This window comes from Lithobates pipiens, unplaced genomic scaffold (genome assembly GCF_037356315.1).
Source record: "Lithobates pipiens isolate NorthernLeopardFrog02 unplaced genomic scaffold, aLitPip1_a1.2 Scaffold_25, whole genome shotgun sequence".
NCBI lineage: Eukaryota > Metazoa > Chordata > Amphibia > Anura > Ranidae > Lithobates > Lithobates pipiens.
Window position 1 is genome coordinate 185006180 of NW_027507787.1, and position 12349 is coordinate 185018528.

General features: G+C 45.8%; 1 protein-coding gene across 1 annotated transcript in view; it reads left to right on the plus strand.

Annotated features, from left to right (window-relative positions):
* Positions 1-11230: 11230 nt before the first annotated feature.
* The window catches only part of CALHM2 (calcium homeostasis modulator family member 2), a 29823-nt gene continuing 28704 nt past the window's right edge, over positions 11231-12349 (plus strand). The window contains exon 1 of the mRNA XM_077455273.1: positions 11231-11350. The gene's annotated coding sequence lies outside the window, so the exon portion shown is untranslated. The remainder of the gene's footprint in view (positions 11351-12349) is intronic.

Consider the following 12349-nt stretch of genomic DNA (forward strand, 5'->3'; position numbering starts at 1 on the left):
GGGGTTTTGTGCTATTTTGGCATTTTATGGCCTTCGAAACTGTGATAGGTAGTGAGGAGTTAAATCAAAAATATGCACCCTTAGAAATCCTGAAGGTGGTGATTGGTTTTCGGGGTGCCGTGCGCGACTAGACTCCCAAAAAGTCCCACACATGTGGTATCCCCATACTCGGGAGAAGTAGCGGAATATATTTTGGGGTGCAATTCCACATATAACCATGGCATGTGTGAGCAATCTATCATTTAGTGACAACTTTTTGTAAAAAAAAAATATTTTTTTTATTTTTTGTCATTATTCAATCCCTTGGGACAAAAAAAAAATATTCAATGGTCTCAACATGGCCCTCAGCAAATAGCTTGGGGTGTCTACTTTCCAAAATGGGGTCATTTGGGGGGTTTTGCGCCATCTTGGCATTTTATGGCCTTCAAAACTGTGATAGGTAGTGATAGGTAGTGAGGAGTAAAATAAAAAATGTATGCCCTTAGAAATCCTGAAGGCGGTGCTTGGATTTCAGGGTCCCGTACGCGGCTAGGCTCCCAAAAAGTCCCACACATGTGGTATCCCCGTACTCAGGAGAAGCAGCAGAATGTATTTTGGGGTGTCATTTCACATATGCCCATAGCATGTGTGAGCAATATATCATTTAGTGACAACTTTGTGCAAAAAAAAAAAGTTTGTAATATTCCCGCAACTTGTGGCAAAATATAAAATATTCCATGGACTCAACATGCCTCTCAGTAAATAGCTTGGGGTGTCTTCTTTCCAAAATGGGGTCATTTTGTGGGGTTTTGTGCTATTTTGGCATTTTATGGCCTTCGAAACTGTGATAGGTAGTGAGGAGTTAAATCAAAAATTTGCACCCTTAGAAATCCTGAAGGTGGTGATTGGTTTTCGGGGTGCCGTGCGCGACTAGACTCCCAAAAAGTCCCACACATGTGGTATCCCCATACTCGGGAGAAGTAGCGGAATATATTTTGGGGTGCAATTCCACATATAACCATGGCATGTGTGAGCAATATATCATTTAGTGACAACTTTTTTTTTTTTTTTTGTCATTATTCAATCCCTTAGGACAAAAAAAATAAATATTCAATGGGCTCAACATACCCATCAGCAATTTCCTTGGGGTGTCTACTTTCCAAAATGGGGTCATTTGGGGGGGTTTGTACTGCCCTGCCATTTTAGCACCCCAAGAAATGAGATAGGCAGTCATAAATTAAAAGCTGTGTAAATTCCAGAAAATGTACTCTAGTTTGTAGACGCTATAACTTTTGCGCAAACCAAAAAATATACGCTTATTGACATTTTTTTTACTAAAGACATGTGGCTGAATAAATTTTGCCCTCAATGTATGACTAAAATTTAGTTTATTCGATTTTTTTTATAACAAAAAGAAGAAAATATCTTTTTTTGTCAAAATTTTCGCTCTTTTTCCATTTATATCGCAAAAAAAAAAATCGCAGAGGCAATCAAATACCATCAAAAGAAAGCTCTATTTGTGGGAAGAAAAGGACGCAAATTTCGTTTGGGTGCAATATTGCATGACCGCGCAATTACCAGTTAAAGCAGCGCAGTGCGAAATTCGAAAAAGACCTCTGATCCTTAAGGTGTTTATTGGTCCGGGGCTGAAGTGGTTAAAGATGTTCTCATTGCCATTTAGGCTGCTTTCACACTGGGGCGGTATTCAGGCGTTACAGCGCTAAAAATAGCGCCTGTGTAACGCCTGAAAAAAACCGGCCCCTTTAACTCCAGTGTGAAAGCCGGAGGGCTTTCACACTGGAGCGATGCGCTGGCAGGACGGTGAAAAAAGTCCTGCTAGCCGCATCTTTGCAGCGGTGAAGGAGCGGTGTATTCACCGCTCCTATACCGCTCCTACCCATTGAAATCAATGGGACACCGTGGCAATACCGCCGGCAAAGCGCCGCTACAGCGGCGCTTTGCGGGCGGGTTTAACCCCTTTTCGGCCGTTAGCGGGGGTTAAAACCACCCTGCTAGCGCCCGCACACCGCCGCTAAAACGGCGGTAAAGCGCCGCTAAAAATAGCGGCGCTTTACCGCCGACGCTGCTCCCGCCCCAGTGTGAAAGCAGCCTTAGTGATTAATGGGGTAGAATTTTTCAATGGGTGCACACAAGTATTGTAAAATGTATGAATTAGAAGTAGGAATGAGATAGAAGCGCGTTCGTAAGAGTTTTACAAATGTAACTGCTGTTTGTTAGGAAAAAAGTAGAATGCAGCAAAAAACTATCTGAACTTTAAGGCCGCGTACACACGCGCGGACTGTTCGCCCAACCTTGTTCGTCAAACAGTTTCGGCAAACAGTCCGCTCAAAATTAGCATGGACGGACATGGCCACACACGAACGAACAGTTTGCTGAAACCGTGCGCGATGACGTGAACGGCACGTACGACGGGACGAAAAATACGACGTCCTATACACTGCATTATAACTTTCGGCGTGTAAATCCTTTCTGAGCATGCGCGGAACTTAGTTTGACGAACAAGCCTACACACGGGCGGACTGTTCGCTGAAACAAGGTTTCAGCGGACAGTTTTTCGGAAATTCCGGAAATTCCGTAAAACCTTGTTCGCCAAACTGTCCGCTGAAACTGTCCGCTGAAAGCCCACACACGAGCGGACTGTCCGCCCAAACACTGTTCAGCGGACAAAGTTGGGCGAACAGTCCGCCCGTGTGTACGCGGCCTAAGAAATCGTGTAACCTATTTTTATTTATTTTTTACGAGAATGTGTATAATGTATTATTTTGTTTGTTGTAAAATGATAAAGTAGGAACGTAGCACTAAGTGTCATTCGAACGGCACTGAGGCTGTGCAAAAAAATGAGAGGCGGATCTATCCAAGTATAAAACGTAGTACGAAGAGTGACCAGCCACGCCACCCTGAAGACGTTATTTTAACGAAACGTACGTCGGAGGCAGTGCAAGGTCACGCAGGACTTCCGGTCGTTCTGGCTAACAACACAAGTGTGTGGAATGCACGCCATCTATAGCGGATAGCGTGGATACCTTCGGTATCGCTAGAGATTAATGCCAGCAGCACCAGTGCTGGGAGAAAAGCACTTTTCCAAGTAAGGTGCCATTTGGCTGTACATATATATATTATATTTTTAATAAAACTGTATTACGCTATGGAGGCTTCCATCTGTTTTTTATATACCGCACCTACCGTACTTGTCTGTGAGGAGGAAGGCTGAATCTCTCTACAGGTCAGGGGCATGTGAGCAGGCACAATCCTGCAGAAGCGAACGTTGACTTACTTTTTCAGTAAAGTGGTCAATAAAATCTGGTAAGCTGAACCATATACTATCACTTAATTGATGTGGATGATCAAGGCTGTGGTGAAGGATCACATACAAAGTTGAGACCACATTTTTCTATACGAGAGATTTAACATATATACATTATTTTTTTTTGTGTAGACTATCACATCATGTGTATGGAAGAACTTTTTTTGATATAGTTCAAATTGAAGGACTTTCTCATTGTAGTTATTGCAGCAAATGCTGTGACCTCAGGTGTTATCACACAAATGTGATTTTTTATTGTGTTGTATTCATGATGGTGAATGCACTTTAACTAGTTGCACATATTTAATGTATTATCAATTGGCCAAATTATTGATTATCAATGAGAAAGTATTGTTCACATTGGTGATTTATAATTTTGTGTTAATTTAGTGCCCCCTACATGCTATTGATTTTTATTTCTAGGTCCATCAGACTTTTTTTTTTTTTAAAGTCAGCTGACACCCACACACGATCGGAATATCCGATGAAATGATTTTGTCAGACCTTTTCTGCGGTAATGTGTACGCGGCATCAGAATCTCAACTCTCAACCATCCTTGGGGCCTTTATTAGTCTGGTGATGTGGAGGGTCCACAAATACTATGCTAGATGATTGCAGATTAAAAACTCATGCATGGGTGTTGGCAAGCCCCTATTGTGAAAAACAAATTTACTGTTGGGGAACTACAAACCCCAGAATCAGTTTACAATAAAAATAATAAGACTAAAAAAAAATGTAAACCATAAAAACTCTGTCTAGAACTAAAAGGCTGTATAAATCGAAGAGGGACAATGTTAGTGGCAGCCCATCCATAGGTGGTGCACAGGCGCCCCCTACCTCCTCCCCCACCTAGCAGTCACACAAAAAAAAAATAGGCCCCTTTAAAAGAAAAAAAAATATTTAAAGTGCACTGTGTTCGGCGCCACATCACGAGATTGCAGACCCTTTTCTTCATTTGCAGGCTTTTGACCTGCTTTGTGGCATATTCCAAAGTGCCGAACAGCTTCCACCCGTAGTCAGGGCCGTCTTTAATATTGATTGGACCCCGGGCAAACATTTTCTTGGGGCCCCCCTCCATGCAATTTCACTCTCCACCTGCTCTGAGACATACAATAAATAGCAACTAGACTCAAAATCAGTTACTGAATCAGATCAGGCAGTGATTACGATTGGTTACCAGAGGTTATAGCATATCATTAGCACTTACTGACTGGTTACAACACATGATTTCTGCTTATTGATTGGTTGCTAGAGATTACTGTACATCAATACTGCTCAATGATTGGTTGCTAGAGGTTGCTGCACATTATCTCCTCACTGCCTGCACACCATAGACTGGGGAGGTGAACAGACCCATCAATAGACAAAAAAAACTCCTAGGAATCCTAGAACTCCTGGGATCAGTGGCAGTGCTGGGGGAGGGGAGGGTGTGATCAATGGCAATGCTGATTTTTTTTTTGCCAACTACCAATATAGATAGGAGTTTCACACTGACCCCCGATGTAATGGGTATTTACACTGACCACTAATGTAATAGGAGCATTCACAGTAACCAACAATGTAAAGAGGTATTTACACTGACCACTAATGTAAGGGGAACATTCACACTGGCCACTAGTGTGAATGAAAGGATAGTATACCAAGCCCCGATGTAATCAGAAGATTTACACTGACCACCATTGTAACTGAGACATTTAGCCTGCGTTCACATTTTCGTGTGTCGAGAACACATGCAAAATTGCTTTCCTGACACCACAGAAACCTGCTGTCCTTTAGCAGATACACAGCAGTGTCATAAATTTTAAATGGCACCTTCACGAATCTGCTGACATGTGCTGTGCAACCGTGTGATTTTTGAAAAAGGGTTAGGGACTTTCTTACGTATTTGTAGTGCATAGATTAGCCCATTGAAATGAATGGGCTACTCTACAGGCGACGTACATCTTTATCTACCTTGTCCCTACACCATTGCATCCTAAAACCCATGCTACCCTCTGCACCCCAAACCTCCCCTATCCTCTCCACTCCAACCCCCCCTTTTAACTCTATCTGCCTCCTCTGCTCATCTTTGCACCCACCTTCCTTACTTTCATACACCCCCTTCCTTGCACAACTGTGCACCCAAACTGTAATTCCTTCTCTGCCTGATATACATATGAATGCCACCTCTATTTACATATCAATGCAGCCGGTCTGCCACTATTTACATATGAATGCAGCTGCTATTTACATATGAAGCCCAGTTATTTACATGTAAACACAGGGTCTGCAGGGGAGTCATCTGTACCCAATAGGGCAGAGTTGAGCAGCATTAGTAGCAGCACTTCACACTGAGATATCGGGGCACGGTACGGGACTAAAACCTCAAGGGACAAGGAAATTTAAACCAGGGTAGTTGGCAAATAAAAGGCAGCAGCTTTGGGTCCCACAACAATGACAGGGCCCAGGGCAGCTGCCCCTTTTGCCCTGCCTTAAAGACAGCCCTGCCCGTAGTATTACTATGGGTGGGAGCTTTGTTCTTTTAGTTAACACAGGCAGCTCCGTGGAATACATGGCCCGAGCGGGCTGCCTGTAAGGTAAGTAAGTAAGGCTGCATTTGATGGGGCACAGTGAGGCTGCATTTGATGGGGCACAGTGAGGTTGCATTTGATGGGGAACAGTGAGGCTGCATTTGATGGGGAACAGTGAGGCTGCATTTGATGGGGCACAGTGAGGCTGCATTTGATGGGGCACAGTGAGGCTGCATATGATGGGCACAGTGACTGCATTCGATGCTGCACAGTGGCTGCATAAGATGGGGTACAGTGGCTGCATAAGATGGGCACAGTAGCTGTATTTGGTGGGGCACAAAGGCAGAATTTGATGGCATAATGGGAGCATTTGATATAACACAGTGACTGAGTTTGATGGGCACAGTGGGTGTGTTTGATGGCACAGTGGTGGTACTGTGAGGCTGCAATTGATGGGTTTTTTTTCAGAATTTTTCAGTTTGTGGCAGTTGGTGCTCAGTTTGAGCACCAGCCACCACTGGACAATGTACAATGGAAGAAGATAGCTTAGAATTATGATAGTTATATAACTACGTGTGTGCACCCTCATCCCGGTAGTTTGAATCAAGGAGGTATGTAGATATCTCCTATCTCCCAATGGAGACATCAACAAGGAAAAATGAGCATAGGGACTGTTACGGGGCACATAGAATATTTGTTATTCAAAAGAATTTGGTACCAAAACAATAAATCATATTTAAAAGAAGGGATTTATTTGGAAAAGACATATAAAAATAAATACATAAAATATCACAAAATTCCGTTGGTAGAGACGAATGAGGTAATTATTCGACTAGTTTCGCTGTCATAGCTTTATCAGGATATTACCTGAGTCTGAAAATATACAATTATTAATGTAACAATTGTCATGTTTATATTGTAACTATTGACATTAATGAATTGTTACACTAATAATTGTATATTTTCAGACTCAGGTAATATCCTGATGAAGCTATGACAGCGAAACTAGTCGGACAATGTACAATGTTTCCTTGTTGTTCCCTTGTACTGTAAGGGCTCATGCACAGTGCAGCTCAAAAAAAGAACACATTTTACAGGTATTTGTTTCAAGACAAAAAAAATGAGAGCTCAAATAAGCTCAAAAGCCTGTAAGAGCAGCTTCTTTGAGATGCAGTATGCATGAGCCCTAACAACTGGCTGCTTACAGGACCGTCTTTTCGCATTGGGCGCGCTGGCCATTTGCCCGGGGGCCCCATTTGCCCAGCGACCCCAGCCAAGCAGTATGTAGTTCCGCCAATTTAGGGGGAGCCCGCCACCCGCCACCCACCCGTTCGCCTGTGTGAGGGTCCCGCCGCCAGCGTGAGGGACCCACCTGATCAGTTGTCTGCCATGTCACTGTGTGAGTGTGTGTCCAGCTTTCGCCCACTGAGAGGAGTGGGAGAAAGCAGAGGCAGCACTGAGACTGTGGACCGCCCCGCCCCCACCTATCTAGAGACACAGTGAATGTAGGGAGGCAGGGCGGACACAAAAAGATTAAGTCAGCAGACCTGCTGACACCAAATGAAAGAAGGCGGGGGAGGACCTCTCCCCTCTGCGGCTGTGTGGAGCACCTGTACCAGTGTCTACCCATGAGGCAAGGCATCCTGGTGGGAGAAGGCATGGTGGGAGAAGGCAATTGATTAACGTTATGTAGCGCCGACTCCTGAAGTGCACGAGCTATGTGTTTTTGTCATTCAACTTTATCCTTAAACCGCAGTTTGGTTTTGGGTTTAATTGTTCTAAATTTTGACCTCAGCACCAGTCTGACTGGACTGTAGGGTGTTCTGCCTATCCATAGGTGGGGATGTCACTTTTGGCAGGTATTGAAACATAGTCTAGTTGGGTGCATTAAGTTTATTCTCTCTTGGAACCAGCCCAGTGGGAGTGTCACTCTTGCTGTGCTTCCTGGGAGAGGGTACTTAAAGTGCGGATGTCACGTGGGTCGGGGTTCCGGTCCAGAAGTGGTTTCTGGCTGATGGTCCTGGTCCTCCTGACCAGCCCTCAGGACTTCCATGGCCTGGGTGCGGATCCACCCGATTTTATGTCTCGGGGCTGGCTAGCCGAAGGAGGAAGGATTCGGAGGTGGTCCGGTGCCGTCTCGATTAATGGAGAGGCCCAGCAACTGTGAAGGTATCCAGGGGAGGACTCTTTGGGAGAAGGCCACGCAAAGGTTGGCTTCTCAACAAGAGCCTGGACAAGTTGAAAGACCCAAGTGAATCCAATCTCCCGTGGTATCGCCGGATCGGCTGCAAGATACTGGTACCATAGGAAGGGCTCTACAAATTTTCAGTTTACCAAGGTGACCTGCATAAAGGCTTTGGCAGAGACTTGTTCTTGATCTGAGCACCCTGTTGGTTGCTAGGCCTGGTGAGAGAAGGACTATCCATAGGGGTGAAAATCCAACTGTGAATGGCTATTCTCTGGATTTGCTGATACCAGAGACTTTTTTACACTAACACTAATGCCCCGTACACACGATCGGACTATCCGGCGGACCAGAGTCCACCGGAAAATCCGCCCGTGTGTGGACTCCGTCTGACTTTTTTCCCCAAAAGTCCGTCAGACTTAGAAAGAAGTTTTGATCCAAAATTGTCCGCCAGACTCGGCAGTCCGGCGAACAATCTGCCCATCTGTGTGCTAGTCCGCCGGACTTTTGAAATGAATGGACTTGCCCCCACACGGAGAAAAGTCCGTTCATTTTGAACACGGCTCCAGGTAGACGGGTCTAGTGAAGGAATTCAATGTCTCCACCTCCATTGGCGAAATTGACACGTCGCTAGCCCCATCACCTGGCATGGACTTAAAGGGGAAGCCCTATGCCGAAAAAACAGCATGGGGGTCCCCCCAAAGTCCATATCAGACCCTTATCTGAGCACGCAGCCGGGCCGGTCAGGAAAGGGGGTGGGGACGAGTGAGCGCCCCCCCTTCTGAGCCATACCTGGCCGCGTGCCCTCAACATGGGGGGTGCTTTAGGGAAGGGGGGCCCCACAGCCCCCCCACCCCAAAGCACCTTGTCCCCATGTTGATGAGGACAAGGGCCTCTTCCCGACAACCCTGGCCTTGGCTGTCGGAGTCTGCGGGTGGGGGGCTTATCGGAATCCGGGAGGAATAAGGGGACCCCCAGATTCCGGCCCCCCACCTTATGTGAATGAGTATGGGATACGATGTACCCTTACCCATTCACCTGGTGTAAATAAAAAAACACAACACAAGTTTTTAAATTAATTTATTGGACAGCTCCGGTGGTCTTCTCTTCTTCCGTCTTGGGGGGTCTTCTCACCGGACTCCTCCGCTATCTTCTGCTAGCTCTTTTACTAGTGGAGGAGCCCGGCTTTCTTCTTTGTGGGTGGCTGCCGTCCGAGGGTCTTCTTCCGACTTCGGGGTCTTGTCCCGCTCTTCGGGGGCCTTGTCCCCCTCTTCGGTTGTTCGGCCGGGCCTCCGCTATCTTCTGGCTAGCTCTTTTACTAGCGTTGACCCGGTCTTCTGTCGCTGTCGCTGTCGCTGCCACCTTCCTTGCGATGTTGACACAATGCTCTCTCTGGCCGTAATGGCAGGGAAGTGTTGTGCGGCGACTTATATAGGGACAAGGGGCAGGGTCACCGGCTGATGTCACATGGTGACCCCATCCCCCTTATGATGTCACAGTCCTGGAGGATGCACACCGTACAACGCGTCCCTGCCATTGTGGCCAGAGAGAGCGCCGTGTCAACATCGCAAGGGAGAAGAAGAGAAGAAGGCAAGAAGGCAACAGAAGACCAGGCCAACGCTAGTAAAAGAGCTATAAGAAGATAGCGGAGGCCTGGCAGAAGAACTGAAGAGGGGGACAAGACCCCCGAAGAGCGGGACAAGACCCCGAAGTCGGAAGAAGACCCCTGAATGGCGGCGGAAATGAAGAAGAAAGCCGGGCTCTTCCGCTAGTAAAAGAGCTAGTAAGAGGCACAAGTGGTGGAAGAGGATGGCACTACCACTACCAACCCCCTTGTATCACCGCTAACACCTCCAAGTACCACCAATTGCCACCTCCCCAAGTACCACCGCTGCTACCCCTCCCCCCAACTACCACCGCTGCCACCCCCAAGTACCACTGGTCTTAAGATGGCACTGGCTGCTTATCAATACACATTGCTTCATTAAGGCCAGAGATCATCATCAGAGAGAAGCGAATGGGGAATGGGACAGTTATAGATGGTACCTTCAACACTAGGGTTGCCACCTGTCCGGGATTCACCTGGACAGTTCGGGTTTGGATTCATGTGTTTGGGTTTCAGACCGCCTGCAACCCGGACACATTATTCAGACCAGACTATGGCTTCCCAGCAGGGTTGCTGGCTGCAGTTGTGTAAGCCAAGAGTGTCTGTTACACTCTCTTTTTCATATTGTCCAAAGCCAGCACTAACAATTACCCCTCCCCCACCCAGACAGGAGGGGAGAGAGGGCTTGATTTGCTCTTCTTCCTCCTACCCCTAACCCTATATGTCTGTCCACACTTCAATCCCCGGTGCTGTGCCTCACGAAAGGAAATTAGGGGCCAGAAATTTGAAGTCCAGCAGCCTCAGATACATCTGGATGAGAGGTGCTGACTGCCAAGGGGTGAGTGAGCTCACCATCCATCCCTGTCTGTGACTGAAGTCTCCCCCTTCTCTCTCCTGCCTCTGAGTAAGTACACTAAGGTAAATCAGGTTTCTCAGAGCTCCCCTTACATCAGATTTGCCTGTTACACCAGAGGCCACAGTGTTCCCCCCTTACATCAGAGTCCTTTCCGTACATCAGAGTGTTCCCCCTTAAATAGGGGGGTTCCCAGAGCATCCCTTATATCAGAGTCCCCAGAGTTCTCCCTTACATCAGAGACTGCAGAGTCCCCCCTTACAGTGAAAGGGAACTCTGCAAGTTCAGATGTAAAAGGGGAACTCTGTGGACTCTGATATAAAGGGGGACTCTTGTTATTAACTTCATATGATTAGAAATGTTGTTAAATTGAAAAATATGAATAGTTTATACAATAAACTAAAACTTTGCTGTGCGCCGCTAAATTGTTTGGGTTTGACTTGAAGAAAAGGTGGCGACCCTATTCAACACTGTCTCCAAAGGCAGGTGATAGAACAACAGCTGTCTATGGGATTCAGTAACAATGGGCATGCTTGGATTTGTAGTCCCACTGCAGCTGGGAGGATATACTTCTTCAGAGGGCTCAGATTGTAGCAGATCTGAATGGCATATCGTCCTATTCATAGAAGAAACTGCTATATGTCACACAGCGGTTAATCACATTAGAGTATCAGGATTACATTGTTTCTAGTAAGCAGCTCATAGAAGTCAGCTGGGAACCCCCTTCCTATTAGCAGCAAAGCTCGCATGTCATTTCCTATAGGTCCGCCCCACGCAGAATCCCTGCCAGGCATACAGTCTTGCGGAGTCTCCCCACCCTGGCTGCATTGCTGTGCTTTCTGTAGGGAATGGGACACTGTGCACTCATCTAGGAGGACTCTGCACACTGACAGTAAGTTGTTTCATGTACTTATCATTGCATTCAGGTTGTTTTTTTTAACAATTCCTGCAATTGGCTTCATAAAACAACTTCAATCCACTTTTTCCCCCCTGGTTCCGATGGATGATTCATGCATCAAATTTTCCCCTTTCCTTTCCAAAACTTTTTTTTTTTTTTTTTTAAGACTGTTTGGTCTTACATAAAATCTTGTGCAGAGTGGTGGATTGCTGTATGAAAGCTCAGCAATCAGATCTTGGCTTTTCTTGGTGCGCTCAGCTGCTGAAAGGTGATACTTTGATGCTTGATCTACAGCAATCTTTTGCTCTTGTAGAAACTGGAAGATGCAGTCCAAAGGAATGATCGGTGGTAAGAAGCTGAAGCTCACCCTTAGCTCATACACACAGGCACAATTAAAATGGCAATCTATATGATGGCTCTTGCTAGCAGAAAGTGTGTGTGTGCGTGTGTGTGTAAATGCATAGTAGGTGTATCCTCAGGAATAATATGATTTTTAAATGGGAGGGGTGTTTTCCCCCCCCAAACATGCAATGCCACATAAACTACTTTTATGCACATTTTGATGCATATAGGTCCATACAGCATTTGCAAGATTATTATTATTATTATTATTATTATTATTCCTCATCCAGCTTTGCTAGGATTATGCATTTCCAAACACTTGTAGGTATAAATTATGCTAACATCTATCTATGTAAAATGCTCATCTGGAAAGTGTGTGTGTGTGTGTGTGTGTGTGTGTGTGTCTGGGTCTGGTCCCTCCCCCATCGCGGTGTGCTACTCTACATTAGGAATGAGCTTCGGGTTTGAGTCGAACATTGCCTGTTCAGCGAACAGTTCGAAAAGCTGCGGAACACCCTGTACAAGTCTATGGGAGAAATCTAAAGTGCTAATTTTAAAGGGTTATATGAAAGTTATTGTCATAAAAAGTGTTTGGGGGACCTGGGTCCTGCCCCAGTGGACATGTATCAATGCAAAAAAAAGTTTTAAAAA